This window comes from Somniosus microcephalus, unplaced genomic scaffold, assembly GCF_052327205.1.
Source record: "Somniosus microcephalus isolate GS21.2 unplaced genomic scaffold, FLI_Smic_1.0 scaffold482, whole genome shotgun sequence".
NCBI lineage: Eukaryota > Metazoa > Chordata > Chondrichthyes > Squaliformes > Somniosidae > Somniosus > Somniosus microcephalus.
Window position 1 is genome coordinate 116,566 of NW_028225669.1, and position 12,955 is coordinate 129,520.

The window sequence follows — 12,955 nt, forward strand, 5'->3', positions numbered from 1 at the left end:
ACTTTACCTTTTACTCCATACCTTCTGCCCCTTCCTGACACGCTCTGGTTTTTAATTTCCCCACTGCTACCTTAGTCTATGACCTTCTCTGTTGTCATTTTTATTATTTGCTCTCTAGGAACCTCCCCCCCCACTAGTTAGTTTAAAGCCCTCTCTACAGCCCTAGTTATATGATCCGCCAGGACTCTAGTCCCAGCACTGGCCATGTGAAGCCCGTTCCAACGGAACAGCTCCCTCATGCCCCAATACAGGTGCCAGTGTCCCAGGAAGCAAAACCCATTTCTCCCACACCAGTCTTTGAGCCACGCATTTAACTCTCTAATTTTACTTGTCCTAGCCAAATTCGCTCGTGGCTCAGGTAATAATCCAGAGATTATTACCCTTGAGGTTCTGTTTTTTAATTTGTCCCCTAGCTGCTCATACTCCTTTAACAGAACCGGCTTCCTGGTCCTATATACGTTGTTTGTACCAACATGCACCACGACAACTGGATCCACCCCCTCCCACTGCAAGTTTTTTTCCAGCCCAGAGGAGATGTCCTTAACCCTCGCACCGGGTAGGCAACACAACCTTCGGGACTCTCGCTCTCGGCTGCAGAGAGCTCTATCTGTCCCCCTAATAATACTATCCCCTACCACTACAAAATTTCTATTTACTCCCCCCCTCTTGAATGGCCCCCTGTTCCACGGTGCTGTGGCCAGGTTGCTCATCCTCCCTGCAGTCCCTGCTCCCGTCAGCCGTGGCTCAGTGGGAAGCACCCTTGCCCTGAGTCACTCTCGCTCTCCCCACTCCAGTGACTTGAGCACAAAAATCCAGGCTGACACTCCAATGCTGTACACAGAGTGTGCTGCACTGTCGGAGGCGCCGTCTTTCAGATGAGATGTTAAACCGAGACCGTGTCTGCCATCTCAGGTGGTTGTTAAAAATCCTATGGCACTATTTCGAAGAAGAGCAGGAGAGTTCTCCCCTGGGCCCTGGGCCAATACTTATCTCTTAATCAACATAACTAAAACAGATTATCTGGTCATTATCACACTGCTGTTTGTGGGAGCTTGCTGTGCGCAAGTTGGCTACCACATTTCCTACATTACAAAAGTGATGACACTTCATTGGCGCTAAAGCGTTGGGACATCCTGAGGTCATGAAAGGCGCTGTAGAAATGCAAGACTTTCTTTTTTCTTTCTCTGGGAGCTCACCGACCACCAATGTTAGGCCGACTGGTCTGATTTATCCCTTTCACTCTGATTGAACAGAGTTGTTATATTGGCAATTGCAGGCATGTGGCACAACTTCCATATCCAAGGTTTAGATAGAATTTTACAGCACAGACACCAGCCATTCGGCTCGACCGGTCCACGCCAGCGTTTATGCTCCACACGAGCCTCCTCCCACCCTACTTCATCTCACACTATCACCACATCCTTCCATTCCTTTCTCCCTCAGGTCCTTATCTAGCTTCCCCTCAAATGACATTCGCCTCAATCACTCCTTTTGGTAGCATCTTCCACATTGTCACCACTTTCTGGGTAAAGAACTTTCTCCTGAATTCCCTATTGGATTAATTAGTGACTATCTCATACGTATGGCCCCCAGTTTCGGTCTCCCCCCACAACTAGAAATATCTTCTCTCTGTCCACCCTATCGAACCCCTTCATAATTTTAAAGACCTCTATCAGGTCACCTCTCAGTCACTTTTCTAAAGAGCCCCAGCCTGTTTAACCTTTCCTGATAGTTGAACCGTCTCAGTTCTGGTACAAACCTTTTGTGCAGCTTCTCCAGTGCCTCTATATCTTTTTTGTAATATGGGGACCAGAACTGTGCACAGGATGTTTGGAGCATTGTCTTCAAAGCCTCTGTTATCTCCTCTCTGTCTTCCCTCAGTATTCGAGAACACAGTCATCAGGGTCTGGGGCCTTTGGCACTTCAACACAAAGAGGAAGCAGATCTTAATGAGAAAGTAGCCGTGGCCTGGGAGAGCCGCAGGTGATGATGGAATGGGCGAGGTATGCGAGAGCGTGAAGTGTTCAGAGGACAAAGGGGTCTTCAGGGAGCTGGTAATATCTGGACAGAAAGGAGCCTTCCGCATATCACAAATATTAAAGATGGGAACGGCTTTTCAGAGTAGTAGAGAACAGAGTATCCGTGGCAGCAGGTTAACTGATTTGTTAATTTCTACTAAACTGACAATGTAAACCATCTCTGACTTTACAGGCTGTTCTGGAAGTGACAGAGAAAAAACATCTCACACCCACAGAATTTATCTTGAGTGAGGTCCTGCAAAACATGTGAACCCTCGATGGAAGAAGGAGGCTGTGATGTTGAGACTGAGCGTTGACTGGCTGCTGCTTCTCTGTGCCCTCTCCTGCAATGTGTTGGTGCCCACGGTCCCCGGGTACAGTTTCAATAGCTGCATGCAGGATGCGAACCACAATGGTACCTTTCAGTGCATCCACCGCTTCCTGACAAAGGTCTCTAGTGCCGTGTCCGACCTCCCAGCCAGCACCGTGCACTTGAACCTCTCCCACAACTGGCTCACCCAACTGCAAGCGGGCAGCTTCCGCAGCCTGCCCAAGCTGCTCACCCTGCGGCTGGATTACAATCGGACTGAGAGTGTTTGCTGCAGTGTGTTCAGTAATCTCACCAGCCTACTGACCCTCAACCTGTCCTACAACAGTATCTCTCGTCTGAAATCTTCGGGCTTCCAAGAACTTGAAAAGTTAGACCAACTCCTGCTCCATCAGAACCGCTTAGTCACAGTTGAACCCAAAGCCTTCGCTGCATTGGACAATCTTCAAACACTTGTCTTAAGCTCCAATAAACTCCAGAATTTCTCCCATCTGGTGAGCGCTGTCTCTGGGCTCAGTAATCTGATGCTCCTGGATCTGGGCAACAATCAACTCGCCTCCCTGCAACATCGCACCGCCCTCCCGCCCTCCCTCCGAAACCTCTCCCTCTCTAAAACCTCTCTCACAACATTTGACTGCCAACGGAACTTCCTCAGCACCATTCTCAATTTGGATCTGTCCAATAACAAACTCTCCGATGCTTTGGAATTTTCTAAAGTTGACCTGAGGAACATCTCGTGTTTGATCATCAAGAACAACCCCTTAAATGTCACCGAGTTTCTCAAATCTGCAAACCTGGATCTACAGAATGTTCAATACTCTGGGTTAAGGCTGCACAACCAGAGACAGCTGTCCAACCTGTGCCACTATCTGGGTCACAGGTTTATGAAGAGCCTGGTCCTGCAGAACAATCAGATCTCAATCCGCACTGCCCATTCCCTATCCCAGTGCCCACCCATCACCAGCTGGGATTTATCACACAATCTCCTCACATCTGTGGCCTGCTTTGAATTTACATCGAAAAGCAAGCAAGCTGTTTCCTTCATTATCGAGCACAACAGAATTAACAATTTACCTTCCTGTTACAAGGACGGGAAGGCAGTCGCGATGTTTCCCAAGCTGTCCAATTCCAATTCCAATTTAAATGCTTTATTGGCATGAAAGTTTACAGAGAACCATATTGCCAAAGCTAACATAGTAAAAAGTTACAGTTTTCTAAAAATATTCTTTTGACATTTGTTGGTTACATACAATATTACTTATAAACAATATTAATTTTTTTTTTTTTTTTTTTACAATCTTTGTATTACATTTGGTACTTTCAATATTAGTTTTAAACATTCTTAACTTTAAACAGTTCTCAGGTTGTGACATGTTGTTACATATTTCGCCCCCAGGTATCGTCTGTCTCCTTCTCCCAGGACTAATCTTAGTTTTGACACGTCATCCAATTCCTTGAATTCTGGGGTTGTTTGGCTGAACGTGTTGAGTAATATGTTTCTTGGTGTGGTGAATTTTTCGCATTTTAGGAGAAAATGCATTTCTGTTTCAACCTCGCCTGACAGACATTGATCGCAAATTCTATTCTCTCTCGGCTGCCAGGATTTTTTGTATCTGCCTTTTTCAATTTCTAGTTGGTGGTCGCTTAGTCTGTACCTGGTGAGGGTCTGTCTCTGTTTTGTGTCTCTGATGGTCGAGAGGTAGTCTGCCAGTTTATATTCTCTTTTTAGGGCCCGGTAACATTCTAATCTGCTTTGGCTTTCGGTTACTTTGTTCCAATGTTCCAGATAGGTTTCTTTGCATTTTTTAATGATTTGGTTTACTCGGATTGGTGTTTGGATGGCTGTGTTGGTCTGAGGCTGGTCAGGGTCCGGCTGAGTACTTTGTTTCAGTAGTAGCTGACTCAGGTGACTCTTTTCTGGGTTTAGCTCTTGGGTCTGGAAGGCTTTGAAATGAAGGGTGTCTGGGGGGCTAGATTTGAGGTGATTTAGGAAGTTTAGTGCTCGTTTTTGGATGTTTATTATCAGTGGGTATCTGCCCAGTTCGGCTCTGCATGCATTTGTTGGTGTTTTGCTTTGGGTGCGAAGGATGCTTCGGCAAAATTCTGCATGTAGGGCTTCTATTGTGTGTTTTTCCCATTTAGTGTAGCTATGGTGGTTTAGCGGGCCCCATACTTCGCTACCGTACAGCGCAGTGGGCAGGATTATGCTGTTGAATATTTTGAGCCAGATTCTGATTGGGATTTGGATGTTGTAAAATTTTCTTTTGATTGCATATAGGGCTCTTCGTGCTTTTTCTTTTAGTACATTCACTGCTATGTTGAAGCTCCCTGATGCTGTGATAGTTAGACCAAGGTAGGTGTAGCTCATAGTGTGTTCTATAGTGGTATCACTGAGAGTAAACTGGTATTTGTTTTCCTGACACCTGGGCCTTTTTTGAAAGATCATGATGTTGGTTTTCTTTAGATTTACTGTTAGAGCCCAATTTTGGCAGTATTTGTCGAGTAGGTCTAGTTGTTGCTGTAATCCCTGTTCTGTGGGAGACAGCAGAACCAGGTCGTCCGCATAGAACAGGGATTTCACTTCTCCATCCAGGAGACAGAGACCTGGTGACTCACTTTGCTCCAGCATGTCTGCTAATTCATTTATGTATATGTTGAACAGGGTCGGGCTCAAATTGCAGCCCTGCCGGACACCTCTTCTCTGGGTGAAGAAGTCGGTGCGTTTGTCTCCAATTTTGACCCCGCATTCATTTTTCAGATACATTGATTTAATAAGGTCATAGACTTTGCCCCCTATTCCACACTGAAGAAGTTTATAATAGAGCCCTTCGTGCCATATAGAGTCAAAGGCTTTCTTGAAGTCAATGAAACAGGCGAATATTTTCCCATTTTTTGTTTGGTGTATATGTTTTTCAATGAGGGTGTGGAGGGTATAGATATGGTCGGTGGTGCGGTGTTTTGGGAGAAAGCCTATTTGGTTTTTTCTGAGGATATTATGTTTGTTAAGAAAATTTAGTAATCTACTATTTAGAATACTGCAGAATAACTTCCCTATACAACTGTTGACACAGATGCCGCGGTAGTTATTGGGGTCTGATTTGTTTCCACTTTTATATATGGGAGAGATTAGTCCTTGGCACCAGATATCGGGAAAACAGCCTGACCGTAATATGATGTTGAATAGCTTGAGTACCGCACCCTGCATCTCTACACTGCTGAACTTGAGCATTTCGTTTTTGATGTTGTCTGGGCCACAGGCTTTCTTTAGGTGGAGAGATTTTGTTTTTGGGGCCAGTTCTTTCCATGTGATTGGGGAGTCTAGAGGGTTTTGGTTGTCTTTGATTGTTGCTTCTAAATTGTGGAGTTTTTCTGTGACATGTTGTTGACTTGGGTTTGTTTCGTTTATTGGGATGTCTTTGTAGAGGTTTTCAAAGTGTGTTCTCCAGATGTCTCCATCTTGGATTGGTAATGCTTGCAATTGTGTTTTACTTAGTTCATTCCACATTCCCCAGAATTGTTTTGGATTAGTGGAGTTTTCAATTTCTTCAAGTAGTCTGTGGGTATAATTTTGTGTTTTTTTCCTAATGGTGTGTTTATATCTTTTGAGGGTTTCATTGTATTTAATACGTAGGTCCGGATTGTTTGGTTGGCGATGCTTTTGGTTTGCTATTTTTCTCAGGTATTTTCTGGCATTTTTGCATTCGTAGTCAAACCATTTCTTGTTTTTATTTTGTCTTATGTAACGCTTCCTCTTCTGTTTCACAATGTCGGCTTTTACAGCTGCCTCGTGGAAGATCCTATTTATATCCTCTATGGCTATGTTTACACCATCTCTGGTGATATCATATAGATTTTCTTTAAATTTTGATATTTTACTTGTGAGATCAGGTGAATTTAGTGCTGTGATGAATTTATCTCCACTGTCTGGAGCCCATCTGTATGTCTGGTTTATTTTATGTAGCTTACTGGGTTCTTTTTTTGTGTCTGTAGTTTGGGCAGAAAGTTTAAGGTACACATTTATTTGGTTATGGTCTGAGAGGGGGGATTGCTGCCTGACAGTGAATGAGTTGATATCGCAGGGGTCCAGGTCAGTGATTGTATAATCCACCACACTAGAGCCAAGAGTTGAGGAATATGTGAGTCTCCCTAAGGAGTCTCCTCTGAACCTACCGTTAACTATGTACAGGCCTAAGGCTCGGCAGAGTTGCACTACCTCCCTACCGCTTTTATTTATTTCACGGTCAAGATTGTTCCGGTTTGCGATGGCTGGTGTGACATCTAAAGGGGTCTGGCCAAACACATGGTTATTTCCCTGTGGGTCTATGAAGTCAGGTTCACACCCGGTCCTTGCATTTAGGTCCCCACATAGTATCACCTTTCCCTGGGCCTGGAAATGGCTGATTTCCATGTGGAGAGTATCAAATAACTCCTCTTCGAAGTATGGCGAATCTATTGGAGGTATGTAGATCGCACATAAGTAAACATCTTTTTTTGCTATTCCTATATTTTTATCCAGTTTTAGCCATACGTGTGATATCCCCTGTTTTACCGGTGAGATGTGTTTATCCAGTTCTTCTATATACCATACCAATATTCCTCCGGAGGTTCTGCCCTTGCGTGTCTTAGTGTTCTTTACTGAGGGCACAATGATTTCATGGTACATTGGAGGACAGTGGGTCGCCCCGTCCTTTTGGTACCATGTTTCTGTTAATACACTTATGTCAATGTCTTTTATCGCTTTTAGGAATTCAGGGTCTGTACTCTTCATCCCAAAAGTTGAGGAGCGGAGACCCTGGATATTCCAGCAGCTTATGTGGAAGGAACACATTTATATAGTTCAGGAAACGAGATAAAATGGACCTATTTTGTAGGATGAGTGTGGAAACACTATTTTCTATAATGCTAAATAACGATTTAGTATTAGTTTCACGAGGCAAGCACATATATCTATCTAATAGTAGTACTAGTAGTGACAAAATACCAATAGTGATAATGATAAATTAACAATACTAATAATTTAGTGCATTTCTCTTCGGCTTTCTATCAGGGTGTGTATCATCGACATGATCTTTTCCAGTTCTTTGTAAAAAGTCTGTGGTCTAGAGGGGGGTCTGGGGTTAGGTGCAAAAGCACGGTTCTGTTGTTGGTTTTGTATAGGGGGGTGGGCATTGGTTGTCCTGTTTGGGTTAGGGCTCCCAATGGTAGAGGGTGTGCGAAGGCTGCGTCTTCTGGCAGTGTCTATGAGGTTTTTTGGGAAGACCCACATCCGCTGTTTGAGTAGATGTATTTTGTCATAGAGGTCCCTTGTGTTGATGTTTGGATGATGGGCCAGGTAGACGTTGGGGAAGACAGAACATCTCCTGTCGATTTCCCTGTTGGTGTTGTGGATTATATGGGCTGAGGTGTCCTTTCTGGGTAGTAGTGTGGAGATCACGATCTGCGTATCGGGGAATTCCCTGCTTGCCTTTTCCGCCATCTTGCTCACCGCCCTAGCAGTGTCTTCCCGTAGGGTGTGTAGGTCGTTTGTGCCTGTGTGGATCACAATCCATTTGGGGCTCCCAAGGGATTCTTGGTTCAGGATCTTCGTTGCTTGGTCTGTGTTGGCGCACAATTTTTTCAGGACTTGATGGCCTGGGAACAGCCTCTGGGGGTCTAGGAACTTTCCGTTGGAGTCGGTCAGCACGACTGCCTGATAGGCTGGTTTTTCAGACTGGGTAGCAGTAGTCTGGGTAGGACTTGACTGATGGCTGGTTGTTGGCTGGGTTTCTGGGATATGTAGTGTGGCAGGAGCAAGGTTTGGGGCTTTCGGTGTGTCCTCGTTTAGGGGTGTATCTGACGGTTTTAGTGTTCCTGTGCGTGGGGACTGGGTAGCCATAGTTTGGGCATGACTCGGCTGGGGGCTGGTTGTTGGTTGGGTTTCTGGGATATGCTGTGTGGCAGGAGCGGGGTTTGGGGCTTTCGGTGTGTTCTCGTTTAGGGGTGTGTCTGACGGTTTTAGTGTTCCTGTGCGTGAGGACTGGGTAGCCGTAGTCTGGGCATGACTCGACTGAGGGTTGGTTGTTGGTTGGGTTTCTGGGATATGCTGTGTGGCATGGGCGGAGTTTGTGGCTTTCGATGTGTTCTTGTGTGGGGTGGCCTCCGTCGGGTTCTGTGTCCTTCTTTGTGTGTTGTTTTTGTGTCATCAGGTTTTTGGACCTTAGGAGTTTTGGGTTGCTTATTGAGCCTTTCTACGGCCTCCATCCTTTGGTTTAGCTGAGTACGGATTTCTTTGATCTCAATTCTCAGCTTGTGGATGGTGGACTCGTTTTCCGTTTTCAGCTGTTTGAGCTCCTCCCTCCAATTCTTGGCCTGTGTTTCTCTGTATTCGTTGAACTCGAGTTCTAGTGTGGACAGATTCTCCTTCAGCATTGTGTTTGCGTTGAGAGGTGTGGGGGGGGGGTGGAGATGGGCAGGGAGGTGATTGCCTCTGCTTGTCTCTCTACTTCTTCCTCCGTTTGGCTCTCCTCATTCTCTAGTCGAATCTCTGTTGACTCCTGTTCATTTGTCTTCTTTATGGCTGCCTTAACTTTCAACTGGGGGTATTCATTTTCGAAGGAGTTCAGATTTTCTACATTCCCCTGTATCATGATCTTTCCTTTGGTGTAGTAGCTTATGGTTAACAGGGGGTCATCTTTATCTAGATTTTCATCTTTACATATTTTCAGTCTGCCTCCCTTGCCAATACCTTCATTGGAGATGTATGCGTACTGTTGTAATAAGGTCTCCTTCCATGGGGTAATGGAATTGGTGTAGAATAGGAGGTTGTTCTTCATCTTCATCCCTCTGTGTGAGGTATAGTCGACGTAGAGTGTCTCTGGGTTACTTTTTAGTGTTTTGTCCTTGTATGTTTCCTTTGAACTCTTTTTTTTGCATTGCTCAGGATATGTCATGTCCCTGCTCATTTTAGTCGTTTGTTTGTTTTTTTTTTTTTTGAAAGATATATAACTTTTTTTCTTTTTTTCCGTGTTCCACTTTATCCTACATTTAGGTCCAAAATTGAAAGTTTTTCAGGGGTTCATATTTGCTATAGTTGCTCTTAAAAGTTTCTCTTTCTCTTTCTCTCTCAGGCTCTTGGTTCGGGTAGTTTGTCTTTTCTCTCAGGTTTCTATTTCTTTTTTCTCGTGGGTTTGTTGTTCTTTTTTTCAGGGTTTTTTTCACACTTTTTTCTCCGGTATCACTCGCTCTCAGTGTCTCGGGCTCGCTCTCTCCGCGCTCCGGGCGGATCTCCTCGTGTCGATCTCAAGACCCCGGGTTTCCCCGATTCACCAGGCTGTTTTCTGCTCTGGTCTCCCGGTCTCCGGTCTCGTGTGGCCCGGCCCGGCCCGGTGTTTGTCCGAGTTTCTCGGGGTTTCTGTGCTTGCTCGCTCTCCGGGCCCGACAGTCCCGACCTGGCCTGTCCCACCGGACCGCAGCTCCCGGTCTGGGTCTGGGGGTCTCGGTTCCCGGGCTGCTCCCCCTCTCCGACCCCGCGGTCACTGGGACTCGGTTCCCGGGTTCCCCCTCCCCCAGGCCTCGTACTCACTCTGCTTCGGGCCGCTCCTCCCGATCTGGGTCTGGGGTTCGGCCTCGCGGTCTCTGAGCCTCGGTTCTCGGGTTTCCCCAGGCCTCGTACTCACTCTGCTTCGGGCCGCTCCTCCCGATCTGGGTCTGGGGTTCGGCCTCGCGGTCTCTTAGCCTCGGTTCTCGGGTTTCCCCAGGCCTCGTACTCACTCTGCTTCGGGCCGCTCCTCCCGATCTGGGTCTGGGGGCCGGTATTTCCGGGCTGCTCCCCCTCTCCGACCCCGCGGTCTCTGGGCCTCGGTTTTCGGGTCCTGGCTCTGGCCGCTCTTCTCGGTCAGGCTTCTCCCGCTTCAGGCTCCGTGCTGCGGTTGCTGCTCCGGGCTATTTCGTGTTTGTTTTACTCTAACTCGCTGTCTTTTCTTTTTTCCTTTATGCCTCTTTTTTTCCAAGTTTTTTTTTTCTCTCTTTGGCGCTCTTTTTGGCGGTCTTTTCCTTTGGTACTTATTTCTTAAACTAAACTTAACTTAACTTAATTTAAACTAAACTAAACTCTCTCACCTTTTCTCTTTGACTTTAAGAAGTAGATTTTTCTACCTTTAAATGGCAAAAGCCTTAGAAAAATGCAGCAGCTCTCTCTCCCTCTCTCTCTCTCTCACACTCCCAATCTCTCTCCGTCACTCTCTCTCTCTCAGTCGCTCCTAACCTTTCGCTAAAACAGGATTTTCACCATTTATAGTCAAGCCTTCTCTTATGCTCCCGATCTCCGGACCCTAAAGCTGAACATTAACAACATTGCTGTCATCAACAAGGCTGCCTTTTCTAACCTCACCAACTTGCAGGAGCTCCGACTCGACAACAACCTCATAACTGACATCTGTGAACACACCTTCAGCAACCTTGGGAGTCTCAGGAATCTCAATCTCAGAAACAACAGGATCTCAATTGTTTTCAGCAAGGTGTTTGCAAATCTCAATAACCTGGACACATTGGACCTGGGAGGGAACAAAATTCTAAGCCTCACCAGCCAGTCTTTCTGTGGATTACACAACCTGACCAAGCTTTATCTCGATAGGAACTGTACAACTCGTATCAGCAGGGAGATCTTCGATATCCTCCCATCATTTGGAGTGTTCGACTTGGACAGTAACCGGATCAGATACAACACTGGCCTGATTGCAGCATCTCCCTTTGTTAACCTCACAAAGCTCTACATTCTCAAACTACAAGCCCAGCAACCCTACAGCATCAACATTATTCCTCCAAAGTTTTTCAACGGCCTCATCTCTTTAAGAAGCCTGTATATAGGAGAGAATAAAATGTCGCTGTCCAAAGGCGGATTTGAAGACCTGATCAATTATGAGAATCATCTCCATGCCCGATGCTTGCAACGGGATCCACAGTCTGAATCCAGGGATCTTCAAGAATCTCCCGAGTCTAAAGAGACTCAACCTTGAAAATGTCGGCCTCCAATCCATGTCTCTTGACATCTTTGGAAAACTTTCCAACCTGAGGACATTGTTCTTGGGGAAAAACACTATTCAGATCATCAATAGCACGGTTGTGGAACACCTGCCCTCCCTGACCTACCTGGATCTACGGAAGAACCCGTTCCCCTGCACCTGTGACATCAGTTGGTTCCAGAACTGGTCCCTGTCCAACCCGAGGGTGCAGGTTATCTATTTTTACAACCAAACCTGTGCAGATCGGCCAACTGAATGCTTGTACAAGTTTGATGCTCGCGTTTGTTACTTGGACATTGGGCAGATTATGTTCCATATAACTGTGCCGGTCTTGATCTTGTTCATGTTCTTCAGCAAAGGGTACTGGCACATCAAGTATGGGTTTTATATTTTCCGATCGTGGTTGAATGACCACAGAGGGAGAGGAGAGAGTCAACAGTCCTACAGGTATGATGCATTTATCTCCTATAATTCTCAGGATGAAGACTGGGTTCTGCAAGAGTTAGTGCCAAACCTAGAAATGAGAGGACCTCAATGCTTCAAACTCTGCCTCCACCACAGAGATTTTGAGCTGGGCAAATATATCATCGACAACATCGTGGACAGCATCTACCAGAGCAGGAAGACCATCTGTGTGATGAGCCGCAACTACCTGTACAGCGAGTGGTGCTCCATGGAACTGCAGCTAGCGAGCTACAGACTCTTCCATGAGCTGAACGATATCATCATCCGGATCTTCTTGGAGACGATTCCAGAAGCTGAACTCTCAACCTACCACAAGACGAGAAATGTCATGAAAAAGAAGACATACATCCAGTGGCCATCAGACATCGAAGCTCAAAAATTGTTTTGGGTCAAAGTGAGAGAAGCGATTAAAGGCTCCAACTGGGCCATGGAGGCGAATCCCGCTGCTGAAAGTTAATCTTCAAGGCCTAGAAATCCGCAGTCTTACCGCAGGCCCTTAAGGCCCGATTCGGGGAGACATGGTGGCTGCCGCACTTCCCATGTGTTTTGGAGTGCGCCGCTCAACTAACCGCCCTGTGTTAATTGTGAACAACTCCCCCAGTGGCTGCAGAATGGCCGGTGGAATGCTGCTGACTTTCAGTGGGGGAGACTGCAAATGGTCTTGCAGGACGACCTCGAACAACTCTGGCCCTAGAAGGCCTGGCTGTAGACTACACCACCTCGGCATGGGCGGCAGCAGCCTAGGCTGGCTGACAGGCAGTGGCACGGGCAATGGTGGAGTGGCAGAGGTGGGAGTAGGAATGCTGTCATCCTGAGAGAGGGCAGCAGGTTCCTGCTCCCCAGACCCACTGCCACTCCCCCCGGGACGGTGCCTCAACATTCCTAGCAATCTGTTGGTGGCCAGATGGTGGGGCGGCTGTGACACCCTGCAAGCCCCGTTCGACACTGGTAAACCGAGCCATGGTGGCAGCAGTCTGAGCTTGGCTGGCAGCAAGCTGAGGCTGCAGGAGAGCACTCTAATAGAGCGTGATCGTCCAAGTGGCGCTCCAAATGGAATGACAATGAGTTGCTGCTTCATCAAATAACCTCCCCTTTAACTAGTGGAGAAAGCCGAGGCCTAACATGGCTTGCAGTTAGACTGCACC

General features: G+C 46.6%; 1 pseudogene; it reads left to right on the top strand.

Moving 5' to 3' along the window:
* The first annotated feature begins 2,315 nt into the window (after nucleotides 1-2,315).
* On the top strand, nucleotides 2,316-12,267 carry LOC147081734 (uncharacterized; annotated as a pseudogene).
* Nucleotides 12,268-12,955: the final 688 nt, after the last annotated feature.